We start from the raw sequence: 22,763 nt of genomic DNA on the forward strand, positions 1-22,763 counted from the left end.
GGCATATATGTAACGATTATCGTTGTAACGACATTTAATTGTATATATATCATATTAAGATATATTAATACATCATAATATCATGATAATGTAATAATTTAACATCTCTTTAGATATAATAAATAATGGGTTAACAACATTTAACAAGATCGTTAACCTAAAGGTTTCAAAACAACACTTACATGTAACGACTAACGATGACTTAACGACTCAGTTAAAATGTATATACATGTAGTGTTTTAATATGTATTCATACACTTTTGAAAGACTTCAAGACACTTATCAAAGTACTTCTACTTAACAAAAATTCTTACAATTACATCCTCATTCATTTTCATCAACAATTCTACTCGTATGCACTCGTATTCGTACTCGTACAATACCCAGCTTCTAAATGTATTTACTATTGGTATATACACTCCAATGATCAGTCTTAGCAGCCCTTGTGAGTCACCTAACATATGTGGGAACCATCATTTGGCAACAAGCATGAAATATCTCATAAAATTATAAAAATATTAGTAATCATTCATGACTTATTTACAAGTAAACAAAATTACACATCCTTTATATCTAATCCATATACTAACGACCAAAAACACCTAAAAACACTTAAATTATTCAATTTTCTTCATCTAATTGATCTCTCTCAACTTCTATCTTCAAGTTCTAAGTGTTCTTCATAAATTCTATAAGTTCTAGTTTCATAAAATCAAGAATACTTCCAAGTTTGCTAGCTTACTTCCAATCTTGTAAAGTGATCATCCAACCTCAAGAAATCTTTCTTATTTACAGTAAGATATCTTTCTAATACAAGGTAATACTCATATTTAAACTTTGATTCAATTTCTATAACTATAACAATCTTATTTCGAGTGGAAATCTTACTTGAACTTGTTTTCGTGTCATGATTCTGCTTCAAGAACTTTCAAGCCATCCAAGGATCCTTTGAAGCTAGATCTATTTTTCTAATTTCCAGTAGGTTTACCTACTAAAATTATAGTAGTAATGATGTTCATAACATCATTCAATTCATACATATAAAAGTATCTTATTCGAAGATTTAAACTTGTAATCACTAGAACATAGTTTAGTTAATTCTAAACTTGTTCGCAAAAAAGTTAATCCTTCTAACTTGACTTTTAAAATCAACTAAACACATGTTCTATATCTATATGATATGCTAACTTAATCATTTAAAACCTGGAAACACGAAAAACACCGTAAAACTGGATATACGCCGTCGTAGTAACACCGCGGGCTGTTTTGGGTTAGTTAATTAAAAACTATGATAAACTTTGATTTAAAAGTTGTTCTTCTGGGAAAATGATTTTTCTTATGAACATGAAACTATATCCAAAAATTATGGTTAAACTCAAAGTGGAAGTATGTTTTCCAAAATGGTCATCTAGACGTCGTTCTTTCGACTGAAATGACTACCTTTACAAAAACGAATTGTAACCTATATTTCCGATTATAAACTTATACTTTTTCTGTTTAGATTCATAAACTTAAGTTCAATATGAAACCATAGCAACTTGAAACACTCAAAACGGATTTAAAACGAAGAAGTTATGGGTAAAACAAGATTGGATAATTTTTCTTGTTGTAGCTACGTGAAAATTGGTAACAAATCTATATTAATCATATCCTAGCTAACTCATATTGTATTATACATGTATTCTAATATATTATGTAATCTTGGGATACCATAGACACGAATACAATGTTTTGACATATCATATCGACCCATCTATATATATTTCGGAACAACCATAGACACTCTATATGCAGTAATGTTGGAGTTAGCTATACAGGGTTGAGGTTGATTCCAAAATATTATATATACTTTGAGTTGTGATCTAGCCTGAGGCTTGTATACACGAGGTCGTGGATTGATTCAAGATAATATATATTGCTTTATTTTCTGTACATCTAACTGTGGACAACTAGTTGTAGGTTACTAACGAGGACAGCTGACTTAATAAACTTAAAACAGCAAAACGTATTAAAAATGTTGTAAATATATTTTGAACATACTTTGATATATATGTACATATTTGTTATAGGTTCGTGAATCGACCAGTGGCCAAGTCTTACTTCCCGACGAAGTAAAAATCTGTGAAAGTGAGTTATAGTCCCACTTTTAAAATCTAATATTTTGGGATGAGAATACATGCAGTTTTATAAATGTTTTACAAAATAGACACAAGTAAATGAAACTACATTCTATGGCTGGATTATTAAACCGAATATGCCCCTTTTTAGTCTGGTAAACTAAGAATTAGGGAACAGACACCCTAATTGACGTGAATCCTAAAGATAGATCTATTGGGCCCAACGAGCCCCATCCAAAGTACCGGATGCTTTAGTACTTCGAATTCATCATGTCCGAAGGGAGTCTCGGAATGATAGGGGATATTCTATATGCATCTTGTTAAGGTCGGTTACCAGGTGTTCACCATATGAATGATTTTTATCTCTACGTATGGGATGTATATTGAAATATGAAATCTTGTGGTCTATTATTACGATTTGATAAATATAGGTTAAACCTATAACTCACCAACATTTTTGTTGATGTTTAAAGCATGTTTATTCTCAGGTGATTATTAAGAGCTTCCGCTATTGCATGCTATTATATGGACAAGATTTGGTGTCAGCATGCTTGTATAATATTGTTAAAACTGCATTCGAGATTTATTTTGTTGTAACATATTAATATTTGTAAACCAATATGTATTGGTAGTGTGTAAGTGTGATATTTGTTAGATTATCATTTCTGGATAATCTAAGTGGTGTCTTGTTAGCCTTGTCAATAAAATAAAGGTTATGGTTTGTTTTAAAAACTAATGCAGTCTTTGAAAAAACGTCTCATATAGAGGTCAAAACCTCGCAACAAAATCAATTAATATGGAACGTTATAATCAATATGAACGGGACATTTCAGTAGGTATCCGAGCGTTGGTCTTAGAGAACCACAATTTTTGTATTAGTGTGTCTTACCGAGTTTGTTAGGATGCATTAGTGAGTCTGGACTTCGACCGTGTTTTTCTTCAAAAAACGATTGCTTAACTTTTTTTGTTGGAAACTATATATTATTAACATGTAAATATTATGTGATATATTAATCTCTTAACGTGTTTGATATTGTGTTGTCATAACTCGACCTTAACCATAAGGACGAATACAATAACATATGATTTCATCGCGAGGTATTGACCTCTATATGCGACATTTTTCAAAAACTGCATTCGTTTTTACAATACAAACCATAGCTTTTATTACAAATACAAGGTTTAAACAAGATAATAATGATTATCATTTAGCGATAACCTTAGACTTATAAACTTTACATGTGATAATAACAATACGACTTCCAACATATTTTACATTACAAATCCTCCGATATGCAGTTTTATTTTTGACACAAATATGCATACTCAAGATCTTGCTTAAATTCAACATGTTGTAGCGGAAGCTTTTAGTTATCACCTGAGAATAAACATGCTTAAAACGTCAACATAAAGTTGATGAGATATAGGTTTAATGCCGGCAGCGTTATAAATATAGACCACAAGATTTCATATATAAACGTTTTAATAAAGATATTCTAAGTTGTTGAGCGCTTGATAACCATACTTAACATTTAATAAACGTCGCATATTCCTTTATTATGAAATCTTACTATACCGTACCAAGTGTAGTCACCGAAATGAAGTACTGTGCAACCGTTGAATACTGGTCGTCCAGTCCGGTTGGGGTTGTCAGGCCCGATAGATCTATCAACAGGATTCGCGTTTACAATACCTCATGTAAATAGTAGTTACCAAGTTACAGGGAAGTATGCCAGTGGTACAACTCAACGTAGAATATATATTTTTAATCACTTGTGTCCATAACGTAAATCATAAAATGCATGTATTCTCATCCCGAAATATTTAGAGTTTAAAAGTGGGACTATATACTCACTTTTGCCTTGAAGGTATTTATCACGACTTGGTCTCCGATAGATATCACGAACCTAACCATATATATAATATATCAACATATTTTCTTTTTAAGTAATCGTTATATATATATATATATATATATATATATATATATATATATATATATATATATATATATATATATATATATATATATATATATATATATATATATATATATATATATATATATACTTTTAATACTTTTAATATTTTCTTAGTCCGTAGTTAGCAGTCCGATGTTAGTGGTCCACAATTAGTTGCTCAATAAAATAAATAAAGACCCCATCGTATTCGTATTGATCAGAATTAATCTTGACCCATGGTACCATGTTGTCAAATGACGTGTTGCGTACATAAAGTACCGTGTTGTCAAATGACGTGTTGCGTACAATCATGAGGTCTTATGATTAATCTTCTCGTGTTGTTTACGGGTGGTCCTGAAATATATAAAATCAAATCATAAGTAAATATATATGAAATATCATATTAATTAGAAATATATGATTAATTTAATTTTTCTCCAAATATTTTCGTAGCTAAACTAGCTTCGCATACCTGATCTTGTTTTAGTCGTAGTTTCTTCATTACAACTCCGTTTTTGTTGGTTCAACTTGCCACTTCCTTGGATCGAGTCAAATTTTAAGAATATGAACTGAAAATACCTTAGGTTGTATTCGAAATCACAGGTTATAGGTCAAACTTTGGTGAAACTTATGAAAGTGATCATTTTCCATCATAAAAACAACATTTAATGATCATTTTTCTAAAAATACTTACATTTTGAGTTAAACCATGAAATTTTTATGTGTTAACATATTCATAAGAAATATCATTTTTAAAGAACATGAACTTCCAATTCAAAGCTTAAGATGGTTTTTAATATTCAACCCAAAACAGCCCCCGGTTGCACTCCGACGACGTAGATTCAGTTTTTAAGATGTTCTTTGTAAAACCAAGTTATATCTTGTTAAGTTAGCATATCATTATGATATATTATAGGTCTTGAAGTGTTTTAAAATTTAAGTTAGAAGGATCTATTTAGTTTGCAAACAAGTTTGAAATCATTCAAACTATGTTCTTGTTGTTAAAATTTTACAACACAAAATAAGATAGCTATATAAATATGAATCGAATAAGGTTATGAACAAAGTTACTACCTCAAGTTACTTGGACAAAGTTACTGTAAAAGATGAGAAAAATCCAGGAACCAAAAGAGTGGTGGAGTTGGATCAAAAGGTTGGAAGTAAACTTGTATTTTTGGAAGGATTATTGAAGTTTTCTTGTAAGAAATTTATTATGATGATTAAGGCTTGTTTTTGAAGCTAGATCTTCATGGTTATTTGCTGAGATTGTGAAGAACACTTAAGGTTCCTAAGAGTGTGTTTTTGGTTAGAGAAAATGTGTAGTAAAAATGAAAATGGAATGGAGTATAAATGGTGGTGAAAAGATGTATAAATTTGTAATATTGTGCAAAAGTCTTGTAATATGCCAAATTGATTAATCATGCATGCTAAGATCCAAAATTGGCTGACTCATGGCTGCTAATAAAGTGATTGTGATGTGTATATACTAATAGTAAATACATATAGGAGCTGGGTATGATACGAGTACATATACTCTAGGTATACGTGTAGAAATTTTGAGGAAACGAAACGAGAATTCAAATATAGCTATATTTTGTAAATATACTTATATTTTTTTATGTATATAAGACCTTTAAAAGTGATTAAATACATATTTATACGATACTTGTATAAGTATTATAGGTTAAAGGTATATATGTCAAATAACGTTACGTATAGTTATCATTTTGAAAACTTAAGTTAGTAGTCTCAAAGTATACTTATAACTTATTGTTATTAGTACACAATAAGATGTTAAACCATTCTTAGATCATGTTAAATGTATATAAATACATATATATACACAAACGTATAATTATCGTTTGTTATATAGTTCGTGATATCATCGGTCAAATTGGACGGTCAAACGTTGTGTAAAACTCTTTTTAAAAACATAAATCTCAACAATTTAGATTACTTATCATGTTGGTAAGGTTTAATTTATGTAAATATTAATCTCATAGGTATAAAATGATCGGAAAAATCCGGGTCGTTACAGTACCTACCCGTTAAATAAATTTCGTCCCGAAATTTTAAAATTGTACCTATTTTGCGTTCTCGGGAAACAAATGTGGGTACTTTCGTTTCATCTGATCCTCTAGTTCCCAAGTAAACTCGGGACCCCTTCGAGCATTCCAACGAACCTTAACGATCGGTATGTTGCTCTTCTTGAGTTGTTTAACTTCACGGTCCATGATTTCGACTGGTTCTTCTATGAATTGTAGTTTCTCGTCGACTTGGATTTCTTTAAGAGGAATGGTGAGATCTTCCTTTGCAAGACATTTCTTAAGGTTTGATACGTGAAATGTATTATGTACTCCGGCGAGTTATTGCGGTAACTCGAGTCGATAAGCTACCGGTCCAATGCGTTCGATGATCTTGAACGGGCCTACATACCTTGGGTTCAGTTTACCCCTTTTACTGAAACGTATTACACCTTTCCAAGGTGACACCTTTAACATAACCATGTCATCGATCTGAAACTCTAATGGTTTCCTTCGGACATCGGCGTAGCTCTTTTGGCGACTACGGGCTGTTTTCAATCTCTCCTTGATTTGTACTATCTTCTCAGTCGTTTCGTGTATGATCTCGGGACCAGTTAATTGTCGATCTCCTACTTCATTCCAACAGATAGGGGATCTACACTTCCTTCCATATAGTGCTTCGAATGGTGCAGCTTTAATGCTCGCATGATAACTGTTATTATACGAGAATTCTACTAATGGTAGATATTTATCCCATCCGTTTCCAAAATCGATCACACATGCCCTGAGCATGTCTTCAAGAGTCTGAATTGTTCTTTCACTCTGCCCGTCAGTTTGTGGATGATATGCGGTGCTCATATCCAAACGAGTTCCCAGGGCCTCCTGTAGTGATTGCCAAAACTTTGATGTAAATCTACTATCACCATCGGATATAATGGAAATAGGTATTCCATGCCTTGAAACAATTTCCTTTATGTATAATCGTAATAGTTTCTCCATTCTATCTATTTCCTTTATAGGCAAGAAATGTGCAGATTTGGTGAGACGATCAACTATTACCCAAATGGTGTCATAACCCCAGGCAGTCTTAGGTAACTTTGTGATGAAATCCATGGTAATACCATCCCATTTCCATTCTGGGATTTCTGGTTGTTGAAGTAACCCTGATGGCTTCTGGTGTTCTGCTTTGACGTTGGAACAAGTTAAACATTCCCCAACATATGTTGCAACATCTGTCTTTAAATTAGGCCACCAATAATGCGTCTTAAGATCTTGATACATCTTTCCAACTCCAGGATGTATCGAGTATCTTGTCTTATGTGCCTCGTTCAATATCAACTTCCTTAATCCACCCAACTTTGGTACCCAAATACGGTTTGCAAAATATCGAATTCCGTCTTCTCGTATAACGAGTTGTTTCCCATACTTCTTCATTATTTCATTTCCTATGTTTTCTTTAGTAAGAGCTTCTCGTTGAGCCTCTTTGATTTGTGAGTTGAGATTCATGCAAATTTTTATGTTCATCGCTCGTACTCGAATTGGTTCCCGTTCCTTTCTGCTTAGAGCGTCGGCCACTACATTCGCTTTCCCGGGATGATAGCGAATCTCACAATCATAGTCGTTTATCAGCTCGACCCACCTACGTTGCCTCATGTTCAGCTGTTTCTGATAAAAAATATGTTGAAGGCTTTTATGATCAGTAAACACAGTGCATTTAACCCCATATAAATAGTGTCTCCATATCTTCAATGCAAACACTACTGCTCCCAATTCTAAATCATGCATCGTATAATTCCGCTCATGAATCTTCAATTGTCGGGATGCGTATGCTATAACTTTCTTCCGTTGCATAAGGACGCAACCAAAACCTTGTCACGAAGCGTCACAATATATCTCAAAATCATCGTTCCCTTCAGGTAACGATAAAATAGGTGATGTAGTCAACTTCTTCTTCAGTAATTGAAATGCACTTTCCTGCTCAGAAGTCCATTCGTACTTCTTCCCTTTTTGCGTTAACGCTGTTAATGGTTTAGCTATTCGGGAAAAATCTTGAATAAACCTTCTATAATAACCAGCTAAACCCAAAAATTGGCGTATCTGCGTTGGTGTCTTAGGAGTTTCCCATTTTTCATTGGCCTCAATTTTAGCTAGGTCAACCTGAATTCCTTTGCTACTAACAACATGGCCAAGAAATTGCACTTCTTTCAACCAAAACGCACACTTAGAAAATTTGGTGTATAATTGTTCTTTTCTTAACAATTCTAATACCAATCTTAAATGTTGTTCATGCTCTTGCTCACTCTTGGAATAGATAAGAATATCGTCAATGAAAACGATAACAAACTTATCTAAATACGGACTACAAACTCGATTCATGAGGTCCATGAATACAGCTGGCGCATTCGTTAATCCAAACGTCATGACCAAAAATTCATAATGACCGTAGCGTGTCCGAAAAGCAGTTTTCGGAATATCTTCTTCTTTGACGCGTAGTTGATGATAGCCCGACCTTAGGTTGATTTTCGAGTAAACACATGATCCTTGCAATTGATCAAATAAGTCATCAATTCTCGGTAGTGGATACCGATTCTTGATAGTTAACTTATTTAATTTACGATAATCTATACACATTCGGAAAGATCCATTTTTCTTCTTGACGAATAAAATTGGAGCTCCCCACGGTGAAGTGCTCGGTCGTATGAATCCACGGTCCAGTAATTCTTTTAACTGACTCTGAAGTTCTTTTAACTCGGACGGTGCAAGTCTATATGGAGCACGGGCAACCGGTGCAGCTCCTGGTACAAGATCTATTTGAAATTCTACAGATCTAAATGGAGGTAATCCCGGCAACTCTTCAGGAAAGACTTCAGGAAAATCTCTTGCCACAGGCACGCCATTGATGCTCTTCACTTTTTCCTTTGTTTCGACTTTATTAACATGTGCTAAGATAGCATAACACCCTTTCTTCAAGCACTTTTGAGCTTTCAAACAACTAATGAGTTTTAGCTTTGAGTTACCCTTCTCTCCATAAATCATTACTGGCGTTTTATCCTTACGAGGAATGCGAATTGCCTTCTTGGCACACACAACTTCAGCTCCTATTTTGGACATCCAGTCCATGCCGACTATTACATCAAAACTTCCTAATTCTACGGGTATCAAATCAATCTTAAATATTTCTCCGGCTAAATTTATTTTACAATCACGGCAAATTATATCGGCTTTAATTAGTTTACCATTAGCTAACTCAATCATGTACTTAGCATCTAGAGGTAATGATGAACAATTCAATTTAGCGTAAAAGTCTCTACTCACGTAACTTCTATCGGCACCAGTATCAAATATAATAGATGTGGATAAGTTATTAATGGTAAACGTACCCGTAACAAGCTCCGGGTCTTCGCACGCCTCTCTAGCATTAATAACAAATGCTCTTCTACGTGCAGATCCATTATTCTTCTCTGGATTCGGGCACTGACTCTTATAATGACCCTGTTTCCCACACCCATAACAAGTAACAGTGGCCAAGGCAGTTCTATTTGCATTGGTGGCAGGAGTCTTGGTACCGTTTGTATTTGTAGCGGGAACCCTACAATCTTCAGCAAGATGACCTTTTCGATTACAATTGTTGCACACCACATTACAATAACCAGAGTGATGTTTGTGGCATCTGTTACATAAAGGATTTCATCCCTTGTAACCTGAGTTCGAACCGCTACCCGCACCTTGCGTGGTTTCTTGTTTCTTGTTGGATTGTTGATGATTACCTTCCCACTTTCTTTTGTTTCCCGATGTCTTGACATCGGTGTTCTTATCTAGAATAATCTGGTCCATCAACTCATTCGCCATGGTGATAGATTCATGAATAGTCTTGGGTTTGGATGCTGTAACATTTGCCTTGACCTTTTTAGGAAAACCGTCTTTGTACAGTTCAATCTTTCGTTCTTCGGTTGGTACTAATTCGGGACATAGCAAAGCTAATTCCATGAATCGCTGATTGTAGTTGGTGAGTTCAGTACCAACAACTTTCAGGCTTCGTAATTCAGCTTCCAACTTCCTAACCTCGTTCCTTGGATAATACTCGTTGATTAGCATTGTTTTGAATTCTTCCCAGGGAGTATCATAAGCTACATCTCCTCCTACGGCCTTCACATAGGTTTTCCACCATGTGAGTGCACTATCTTGTAAGGTGCACGATGCATACTTGGTCATGTCCTTCTCAATACAACCACTGATTTTAAACACAGACTCAATCTTTTCGATCCACCGGGTTAAACCGACTGGTCCTTCTGTTCCACTGAATGATGAGGGCTTGCAACCTTGAAAAGTTTTGTAAGTACATCCCACACGAGGATTTGGGTTAACTGCAGCACCTCTTGCAGCCTCGACCCATAACATTCTGTCATTCACTCGCTGATTGATGAGTTCCTGGATTTCTTGTTCCGTCATTCGGTTCAATCGCGCCATAATCTTCAATAAAAATGGAAAAAAATAATTATTCACATGGAATATTATAGATGTAGTATGTATTTACAGTACATCGTAGTTTATTAATAATATGAACCAGTTATTATTATAAAAGCCTTTTCTTCTTATTAGCGTTTTATAATTATACCTAGGGTAGTACCTACCCGTTAAAGTTCATACTTAATAGCTTAGTACGAAAATCAATTACTATCACCCAAATAATACTCAACCATGGAAAATTATTGCATTTCACACTTCACTATTTTACATATGCTTATCTTACATCAAACATTAAGCAAACCACACTAGTAATATTATACAAAACGTTATATGATCCCATGGTTTAAAACAACAGCGCATCATTTAACCCAAAACGTTTGTGTTCAAAGAAATCGCTTAAAGGTTATCCTGGTTGTCTCCCTACGTTTTGGCTGAGGAACCGAAGAACTGGATGTCGGGATAGAACTAATAGGAATAGCGGGAATAGGTGTGGAAGTATCTGGTGGAGTTGGTGCCACAACATCCTTTTTAGACTCGGGATTTGGATTTTCCATTTCAGTAGCCTTTCGTTTCTTTCCTCGTTCGAACTTGTCTTTTGTAATTTCCTGTATTTCTTCCTCCTCAGGATCACTTTCCGGTTCCTCTTCAATTGATTCATCCGGAACTTGTGAGTCTTCCCCAAAGGTGTCGTTTTCATCATCGGATAGGTTAATGACTGGAACACCATCTAAAGATTCTGGTTCGGAGTCGCTGAATGTGATAACTAGTTCTAAGCTAGACATATATCACATAACAACTAGCATGTTAGTATCACATAATATTTACATATTAATTTTTTTAACCAACAGGGATAAGCAATAGTTTTCTAAATCAAACACGATCAAAGTCCAGACTCACTAATGCATCCTAACAAACTCGATAAGACACACTAATGCAAATTTTCTGGTTCTCTAAGACCAACGCTCTGATACCACATGTCATAACCCGACCTTAACCATAAGGACGAATACAATAACATATGATTTCATCGCGAGGTATTGAACTCTATATGAGACATTTTTCAAAAACTGCATTCGTTTTTACAATACAAACCATAGCTTTTATTACAAATACAAGGTTTAAACAAGATAATAATGATTATCGTTTAGCGATAACCTTAGACTTACAAACTTTACATGTGATAATAACAATACGAATTCCAACATATTTTACATTACAAATCCTCCGATATGCAGTTTTATTTTTGACACAAATATGCATACTCAAGATCTTGCTTAAATTCAACATGTTGTAGCGGAAGCTTTTAGTTATCACCTGAGAATAAACATGCTTAAAACGTCAATATAAAGTTGGTGAGATATAGGTTTAATGCCGGCAGCGTTATAAATATAGACCACAAGATTTCATATATAAACGTTTTAATAAAGATATTCTAAGTTGTTGAGCACTTGATAACCATACTTAACATTTAATCAACGTCGCATATTCCCTTTATTATGAAATCTTACTAAACCGTACCAAGTGTAGTCACCGAAACGAAGTACTGTGCAACCGTTGAATACTGGTCATCCAGTCCGGTTGGGGTTGTCAGGCCCGATAGATCTATCAACAGGATTTACGTTTACAATACCTCATGTAAATAGTAGTTACCAAGTTACAGGGAAGTATGCCAGTGGTACAACTCAACGTAGAATATATATTTTTAATCACTTGTGTCCATAACGTAAATCATAAAATGCATGTATTCTCATCCCGAAATATTTAGAGTTTAAAAGTGGGACTATATACTCACTTTTGCCTTGAAGGTATTTATCACGACTTGGTCTCCGATAGATATCACGAACCTAACCATATATATAATATATCAACATATTTTCTTTTTAAGTAATCGTTACATATATATATATATATATATATATATATATATATATATATATATATATATATATATATATATATATACTTTTAATACTTTTAATATTTTCTTAGTCCGTAGTTAGCAGTCCGATGTTAGTGGTCCACAATTAGTTGCTCAATAAAATAAATAAAGACCCCATCGTATTCGTATTGATCAGAATTAATCTTGACCCATGGTACCATGTTGTCAAATGACGTGTTGCGTACATAAAGTACCGTGTTGTCAAATGACGTGTTGCGTACAATCATGAGGTCTTATGATTAATCTTCTCGTGTTGTTTACGGGTGGTCCTGAAATATATAAAATCAAATCATAAGTAAATATATATGAAATATCATATTAATTAGAAATATATGATTAATTTAATTTTTCTCCAAATATTTTCGTAGCTAAACTAGCTTCGCATACCCGATCTTGTTTTAGTCGTAGTTTCTTCATTACAACTCCGTTTTTGTTGGTTCAACTTGCCACTTCCTTGAATCGAGTCAAATTTTAAGAATATGAACTGAAAATACCTTAGATTGTATTCGAAATCACAGGTTATAGGTCAAACTTTGGTGAAACTTATGAAAGTGATCATTTTCCATCATAAAAACAACATTTAATGATCATTTTTCTAAAAATACTTACACTTTGAGTTAAACCATGAAATTTTTATGTGTTAACATATTCATAAGAAATATCATTTTTACAGAATATGAACTTCCAATTCAAAGCTTAAGATGGTTTTTAATTATCCAACCCAAAACAGCCCCCGGTTGCACTCCGACGACGTAGATTCAGTTTTTAAGATGTTCTTTGTAAAACCAAGTTATATCTTGTTAAGTTAGCATATCATTATGATATATTATAGGTCTTGAAGTGTTTTAAAAGTTAAGTTAGAAGGATCTATTTAGTTTGCAAACAAGTTTGAAATCATTCAAACTATGTTCTTGTTGTTAAAATTTTACAACACAAAATAAGATAGCTATATAAATATGAATCGAATAAGGTTATGAACAAGGTTACTACCTCAAGTTACTTGGACAAAGTTACTCTAAAATATGAGAAAAATCCTAGAACCAAAAGAGTGGTGGAGTTGGATCAAAAGGTTGGAAGTAAACTTGTATTTATGGAAGGATTATTGAAGTTTTCTTGTAAGAAATTTATTACGATGATTAAGGCTTGTTTTTGAAGCTAGATCTTCATGGTTATTTGCTGAGATTGTGAAGAACACTTAAGGTTCCTAAGAGTATGTTTTTGGTTAGAGAAAATGTGTAGTAAAAATGAAAATGGAATGGAGTATAAATGGTGGTGAAAAGATGTACAAATTTGTAATATTGTGCAAAAGTCTTGTAATATGCCAAATTGATTAATCATGCATGCTAAGATCCAAAATTGGCTGACTCATGGCTGCTAATAAAGTGATTGTGATGTGTATATACTAATAGTAAATACATATAGGAGCTGGGTATGATACGAGTACATATACTCTAGGTATACGTGTAGAAATTTTGAGGAAACGGAACGAGAATTCAAATATAGCTATCTTTTGTAAATATACTTATATTGTTTTATGTATATAAGCCCTTTAAAAGTGATTAAATACATATTTATACGATACTTTTATAAGTATTATAGGTTAAAGGTATATATGTCAAATAACGTTACGTATAGTTATCATTTTGAAAACTTAAGTTAGTAGTCTCAAAGTATACTTATAACTTATTGTTATTAGTACACAATAAGATGTTAAACCATTCTTAGATCATGTTAAATATATATAAATACATATATATACACAAACGTATAATTATCGTTTGTTATATAGTTCGTGATATCATCGGTCAAATTGGACGGTCAAACGTTGTGTAAAACTCTTTTTAAAAACATAAATCTCAACAATTTAGATTACTTATCATGTTGGTAAGGTTTAATTTATGTAAATATTAATCTCATAGGTATAAAATGATCGGAAAAATTTGGGTCGTTACATGTGTGATATATGTCTACCTCTAGTACAAATCCCATCGACTCACCTAATAATAATGAAGAGTCGAATATACTTTGGGAAGATTCACAAATTCCCGAAGAGGAACCGGAAGAAGAGGAACCGGAAGAAGAGGAACCGGAAGAGGAGGAACCGGAAGAAGAGGAACCGGAAGAGGAAGAACCGGAAGAAGAAGAAGAGGTTTCAGAGGAAGAAATATTGATACCTACAGTAAATCGGTTAAATAAAAGAAAATCCTCAACCAACGGACCAAAGTCAATAATGGTCAATGGTGTTTCCGCCGAGGAAGCAAAATATTGGGAAGATTACCAATTTTCCGATGAATCGAATCCCGATGAGGATTTCGATGATGTTATAGAAATTACCTCGACCTAATTTAATAAAGCAAAAGAAAATAATAAGGGAAAAGGTATAAAAATAGAGAAACCTGATTCCAACCCCGATGAACTTTATATGTATCGGAAACGTCCGTATTTCTTAAAATGTAACAATAACCCGGGAACCTCTAAACCACCAGGTTTTTCTAAACCATTGTGGAAACGACAGCTCGTATTAGGGGAGCATCATATATCCCTAGAAAATTAGCAAAACGAACCAAGTCCGAAGAAGAAGAAACGAGTGAGTAGGATTAAAGAGTTGTAATCATGTTGTGTAATATATGTAATATAGTGTGCTTGTGCTTTTTTGATAAATGTAAAATTGCTTATATTGTTTGTTAATTATCTTTTATGAATCTAACCCTCGTCTATTTTTACAGTATAAAAAGACAAAATAGACGTTAAGGGTAAACAACCGAATATTTTAGAAGACCTACCAGAGGATATGATTGATGAAATCTTGTCTAGAGTCGGTCAAAATTCATCAGCATAATTAGTTATGGCGAAATTAACTTGTCAAACATTTGAAAGACTTTCCAGAAATGCCTTAGTTTATAAAAGGCTTTCTTTTGATAGGTGGGGTATATCACATTGGGGAGACCGTAAGTTACGCCGTGTTTTCTTTAAAGCGTTAAATGCGGGGAACCCAAATTCAATTTTTTGCTACGGGTTAAGAACCTATTTTGACTCAACATATCCCAACATAGGATTTTGTGAATTAGAAAGAGCTTCTAACATGCAACATAAAGAAGCATGTTATGCTTACGGGTTAGTGATGTTCGCTTCTCACCAAAGTGAGAAAAAGAACATCGGATTACAACTATTAAATGAAACATTCCCACAAGTGACGAACTCAGTAGTTGGGGTAAGAAACAAGGTTTTTAGATTGCTACGAGGCTGTTGGGCATTATGAAACCCTCGTCCTTTTGACGACATTACAACATGCTGCCTAGCTAATGGTCATAACGGTTACTTTCCACAAGATCAAGGATGGGAAGTCCTTTTAGTAAAACCAGAATGCATGACCTATTTCTAGACTTATGAATTACGTGTCTTTATTGCCTTTGCTGAACAACTTGCGTATTAATTAGAATTACCTTTATAGCTGCCGTGTAGCAAGTTATTATGTGCTATATTTCATCCTATATGTATAATAGTGGTATTGTATGTTTGTAAAATACTGTATAAAAGTTTGAACGCGAAATATTATTCTAATAAGTTTTTCATATAGAATCGTAGTAGTTGAATTGTATAATAGCTACTAAGTATGAACTTAACGGGTAGGTACTACCCGAATTAAAACTATAAAATGCTAATATGAAGAAAAAGCTTTTATAAATAAGTTCATATTATGCTACGAAATATTATTGACTACTCTTAAATTCTATATGATTAACTCAATTTTTTTGGGCTATTTTTGAAGAAAATGGCACCGGCGACTCGTCAGAATTTGAACATGAGCGAGGAAGACTTCCGTGTTTTCCTTGCAGCAAACATAGCCGCAGTACAGGCTGTGATGCAAAATAACAATAACTCTGAATCTAGCAGTGGAACTAATTTCACAAGAAATCGTGTAGGATGCTCCTACAAAGAATTCACAGCCTGCAAACCTTTGGAATTTGATGGAACCGAAGTGTAGTGACCCGAACTTTTCCATGTTTATATATATATATATATATATATATATATATATATATTAAATGAAATTGTTATTTACATGATTAAGTGTTTCCAACATGTTAAGCAATCAAACTTGTTAAGACTTGATTAATTGAAATAGGTTTCATATAGACAATTGACCACCCAAGTTGACCGGTGATTCACGAACGTTAAAACTTGTAAAAACTATAAGATGACATATATATGGTTATATATATAGTTAACATGATTTTATTATAAGTATGTATCTCATTAGGTATTTTAACAATGAGTTATATACATAAAAATGAGACTACTAATTTAAGAAACTCGAAAATGATATATATAACGATTATCGTTATAACAACGTCTTACTAGGTACATATGAATCATATTAAGATATTGATACACTTGGTTAATTATGTTAAATGATAAGTAAATATATTATTAAGTGTATTAACAATGAAATACATATGTAAAAATAAGACTACTAACTTAATGATTTCGAAACGAGACATATATGTAACGATTATCGTTGTAACGACATTTAACTGTATATATATATCATACTAAGATATATTATATATCATAATATCATGATAATATAACAATTTAACATCTCATTTGTTATAATAAACAATGGGTTAACAACATTCAACAAGATCGTTAACCTAAAGGTTTCAAAACAACATTTACATGTAACGACTAACGATGACTTAACGATTCAGTTAAAATGTATATACATGTAGTGTTTTAATATGTATTCATACACTTTTGAAAGACTTCAAGACACTTATCAAAATACTTCTACTTAACAAAAATGCTTACAATTACATCCTCGTTCAGTTTCATCAACAATTCTACTCGTATGCACCCGTATTCGTACTCGTACAATACACAGCTTTTAGATGTATGTACTATTGGTATATACACTCCAATGATCAGCTCTTAGCACCCCATGTGAGTCACCTAACACATGTGGGAACCATCATTTGGCAACTAGCATGAAATATCTCATAAAATTACAAAAATATGAGTAATCATTCATGACTTATTTACATGAAAACAAAATTACATATCCTTTATATCTAATCCATACACCAACGACCAAAAACACCTACAAACACTTTCATTTTTCAATTTTCTTCATCTAATTGATCTCTCTCAAGTTCTATCTTCAAGTTCTAAGTGTTCTTCATAAATTCCAAAAGTTCTAGATTCATAAAATCAAGAATACTTCCAAGATTGCAAGTTTAGTTCCAAGTTTTCTAAATCCATTCCAAGTAATCATCCAAGATCAAGAAACGTTTGTTACTTACAGTAGGTTATCTTTCTAATACAAGGTAATAATCATATTCAAACTTTAATTCAATTTCTATAACTATAACAATCTTATTTCGAGTGGAAATCTTACTTGAAATTGTTTTCGTGTCATGATTCTGCTTCAAGAACTTTCAAGCCATCCAAGGATCCTTTGAAGCTAGATCTATTTTTCTCATTTCCAGTAGGCTTATCCAAGGAACTTGAGGTAGTAATGATGTTCATAACATCATTCGATTCATACATATAAAGCTATCTTATTCGAAGGTTTAAACTTGTAATCACTAAAACATAGTTTAGTTAATTCTAAACTTGTTCGCAAATAAAAGTTAATCCTTCTAACTTGACTTTTAAAATCAACTAAACACATGTTCTATATCTATATGATATGCTAACTTAATGATTTAAAACCTGGAAACACGAAAAACACCGTAAAATCGGATTTACGCCGTCGTAGTAACACCGCAGGCTGTTTTGGGTTAGTTAATTAAAAAATATGATAAACTTTGATTTAAAAGTTGTTATTCTGGGAAAATGATTTTTATTATGAACATGAAACTATATACAAAAATTATGGTTAAACTCAAAGTGGAAGTATGTTTTCTAAAATGGTCATCTAGACGTCGTTCTTTCGACTGAAATGACTACCTTTACAAAAACGACTTGTAACTTATTTTTCTGACTATAAACCTATACTTTTTCTGTTTAGATTCATAAAATAGAGTTCAATATGAAACCATAGCAATTTGATTCACTCAAAACGAATTTAAAATGAAGAAGTTATGGGTAAAACAAGATTGGATAATTTTTCTCATTTTAGCTACGTGAAAATTGGTAACAAATCTATTCCAACCATAACTTAATCAACTTGTATTGTATATTATGTAATCTTGAGATACCATAGACACGTATACAATGTTTTGACCTATCATGTCGACACATCTATATATATTTCGGAACAACCATAGACACTCTATATGTGAATGTTGGAGTTAGCTATACAGGGTTAAGGTTGATTCCAAAATATATATAGTTTGAGTTGTGATCAATACTGAGATATGTATACACTGGGTCGTGGATTGATTCAAGATAATATTTATCGATTTATTTCTGTACATCTAACTGTGGACAACTAGTTGTAGGTTACTAACGAGGACAGCTGACTTAATAAACTTAAAACATCAAAATATATTAAAAGTGTTGTAAATATATTTTAAACATACTTTGATATATATGTATATATTATTATAGGTTCGTGAATCAACCAGTGGCCAAGTCTTACTTCCCGACGAAGTAAAAATCTGTGAAAGTGAGTTATAGTCCCACTTTTAAAATCTAATATTTTTGGAATGATAATACATGCAGGTTTTATAAATGATTTACAAAATAGACACAAGTACGTGAAACTACATTCTATGGTTGAATTATCGAAATCGAATATGCCCCTTTTTATTAAGTCTGGTAATCTAAGAATTAGGGAACAGACACCCTAATTGCCGCGAATCCTAAAGATAGATCTATTGGGCCTAACAAACCCCATCCAAAGTACCGGATGATTTAGTACTTCTAAATTTATATCATATCCGAAGGGTGTCCCGGAATGATGGGGATATTCTTATATATGCATCTTGTTAATGTCGGTTACCAGGTGTTCACCATATGAATGATTTTTATGTCTATGTATGGGATGTGTATTGAAATATGAAATCTTGTGGTCTATTGTTACGATTTGATATATATAGGTTAAACCTATAACTCACCAACATTTTTTGTTGACATTTAAAGCATGTTTATTCTCAGGTGAATACTAAGAGCTTCCGCTGTTGCATACTAAAATAAGGACAAGATTTGGAGTCCATGTTTGTATGATATTGTGTAAAAACTGCATTCAAGAAACTGATTTCGATGTAACATATTTGTATTGTAAACCATTATGTAATGGTCGTGTGTAAACAGGATATTTTAGATTATCATTATTTGATAATCTACATAAAGCTTTTTAAACCTTTATTTATTAAATAAAGGTTATGGTTTGTTTTAAAAATGAATGCAGTCTTTGAAAAACGTCTCATATAGAGATCAAAACCTCGCAACGAAATCAATTAATATGGAACGTTTTTAATCAATAAGAACGGGACATTTCAGTTGGTATCCGAGCGTTGGTCTTAGAGAACCAGAATTTTGCATTAGTGTGTCTTATCGAGTTTGTTAGGATGCATTAGTGAGTCTGGACTTCGACCGTGTTTACTTGACAAAAAAAAAAAGATTGCTTAACAAATTTTGTTGGAAACTATATATTTTTAACATGTGAATATTATGTGATATATTTATCTCTTAACGTGTTTGATATTATGTGATAGATGTCTACCTCTAGAACTAGTCCCATTGACTCACCTAATAATAATGAAGAGTCAAATGTAAATTGGAATGATTCGTGGACTGATTCACAAGTTCCCGAAGAGGAACCGGAAGAAGAGTCGGAACCGGAAGAAGAATCGGAACCGGAAGAAGAATCGAAACCGGAAGAAGAACCAGTGGGGGAAATAATAAAACGGTTAAGTAGAAGAACATCCTCAACCAACCGACCAAAGTTAATTATGGTCAACGGTGTTTCCGCCAAGGAAGCAAAGTATTGGGAGGATTACCAATTCTCCGATGAATCGGATCCCGACGAGGATTCCGATGATGTTATAGAAATTACCCCAACTGAATTTAAAAAGGCAAAAGAGAACAATAAGGGAAAGGGCATAAAAATAGAGAAATCTGATTCTAGCCCCGATGAACTTTATATGTATCGTCAACACCCGTATTTCTTATGTTGTAACAATAACCCGGGAACCTCTAAACCACCAGGTTTTTCTAGACCAATGTGGAAAACGACGGCTCGTATTGGGAGAACATCATATATCTCTAAAAACTTAGCAAAAAGAACCAAGTTCGAAAAAGAAGAAACGAGTGAGTCAGAATAATATAGTTGTATTTGTGCGGTGTAATATATGTAATATAGTGTGCTTATGCTTTACGATATATGTAAAAATTGCTTGTATTAATAAGTATCTTTTATGAATCTAACTCTTGTCTATTTTACAGTATAAAAACACAAAATGGATAGACAACCCAATATTTTAGAAGACTTACCCGGAGACATGATTGATGAAATCTTGTCTAGAGTCGGTCAGAATTCCTCGGCACAACTATTTATGGCAAAATCAGTTTGTAAGACATTCGAAGAACGTTCCAAGAATGCCTTGGTTTATAAAAGGCTTTCGTTTGAAAGATGGGGGATATCACATTGGGAAACCCATAAGTTACGATGTGTTTACTTTGACGCATATATTGCGGGGAACCCAAATGCTATTTTACGCAACGGGTTAAGAAATTATTTTGACTCAATGTATCCGAATATAGGACTTCATGAATTAGAAAAAGTGGCTAACATGCAACATAAAGAAGCATGTTATGCTTATGGGTTAGTAATGTTCGCTTCTCACCAAAGTGAGAAAAAGAACATCGGGCTACAACTATTAAACAAAACGTTCCCACAAGTGACGGAGTCGGTAATTGGGGTAAGAAATGAGGTTTTTAGGTTATTACGAGACTTTTGGTCATTACGTAACCTTCTCCCTTTTGACGACGTTACAACACGTTGTCATACTATCGGTCACAACGGTTACGTTCTGCAAGACCAAGGATGGGAAGTGGTATTAGTAAAACCAGAATGCATGACTTGTTTCTGAACGTATGAATTACATGTCTTTGTTGCCTTTGCTGAACGCCTTATTTATTAACTAGAATTATCTTCACAACTACTTTGTATCAAAGTTTTATGTGCTATATTTCATGCTATATGTAAAATAGCGGTATTGTAAGTTTGCAAGTTATTGTATCAAGGTTTGAATATGATATATTTTTTTGTTGTTGTGATTAGTTTTTCATATAGAATTGTAGTAGTTGAAATGGTATGTTAGCTACTAAGTATGAACTTAACGGGTAGGTACTACCCGAATTAAAGAGTATAAAACGCTAATATGAAGAAAGAGCTTTTATAAATAAGTTCATATTACGCTACGAAATACTATTGACTACTCTTGATATTCTATATGATTAACTCGTTTCATTTGACTATTTTGAAGGAAATGGCACCGATTACTCGACACACCTTGAATATGAGTGAAGAGGAATTTCGTGCCTTTCTTGCTTCAAACATAGCCGCAGTACAGGCTGCGCTACATACCAACAATAACCTTGGATCTAGCAGTACAGGAAATCGTGTAGGATGCACCTACAAAGAATTCACTACCTGCAAACCTTTAGAATTTGATGGAACCGAAGGACCGATCGGATTGAAACGGTGGACCGAGAAGGTCGAATCGGTGTTTGCCATAAGTAAGTATACTGAAGAGGACAAAGTGAAGTACGCTACGCATACCTTCACAGGTTCTGCGTTAACATGGTGGAATACCTATCTAGAGCAAGTGGGACAAGATGATGCGTACGCACTACCGTGGTCAGCATTCATGCACCTGATGAACGAGAAGTACCGTCCCAGAACCGAGGTCAATAAGCTCAAGATAGAACTTAGAGGGTTACAAACCCAAGGATTTGATATTACCACGTACGAAAGACGATTCACAGAATTGTGCCTATTATGTCCGGGAGCGTTCGAAGATGAGGAAGAGAAGATCGACGCGTTTGTGAAAGGATTACCGGAAAGAATCCAAGAAGATATAAGTTCACACGAGCCCGCCTCCATACAACAGGCATGTAGAATGGCTCACAAACTAGTGAACCAGATTGAGGAAAGAATTAAAGAACAGACAGCTGAAGAGGCCAATGTGAAGCAAGTCAAAAGAAAGTGGGAGGAAAACGGTGATAAGAATCACCAATACAACAACAACAGCAATTACAATAATAATCGCAACAATTATCCCAACAATCGCAACATCAATCG

This window comes from Rutidosis leptorrhynchoides, chromosome 9, assembly GCF_046630445.1.
Source record: "Rutidosis leptorrhynchoides isolate AG116_Rl617_1_P2 chromosome 9, CSIRO_AGI_Rlap_v1, whole genome shotgun sequence".
In the NCBI taxonomy this organism is placed as follows: Eukaryota; Viridiplantae; Streptophyta; class Magnoliopsida; order Asterales; family Asteraceae; genus Rutidosis; species Rutidosis leptorrhynchoides.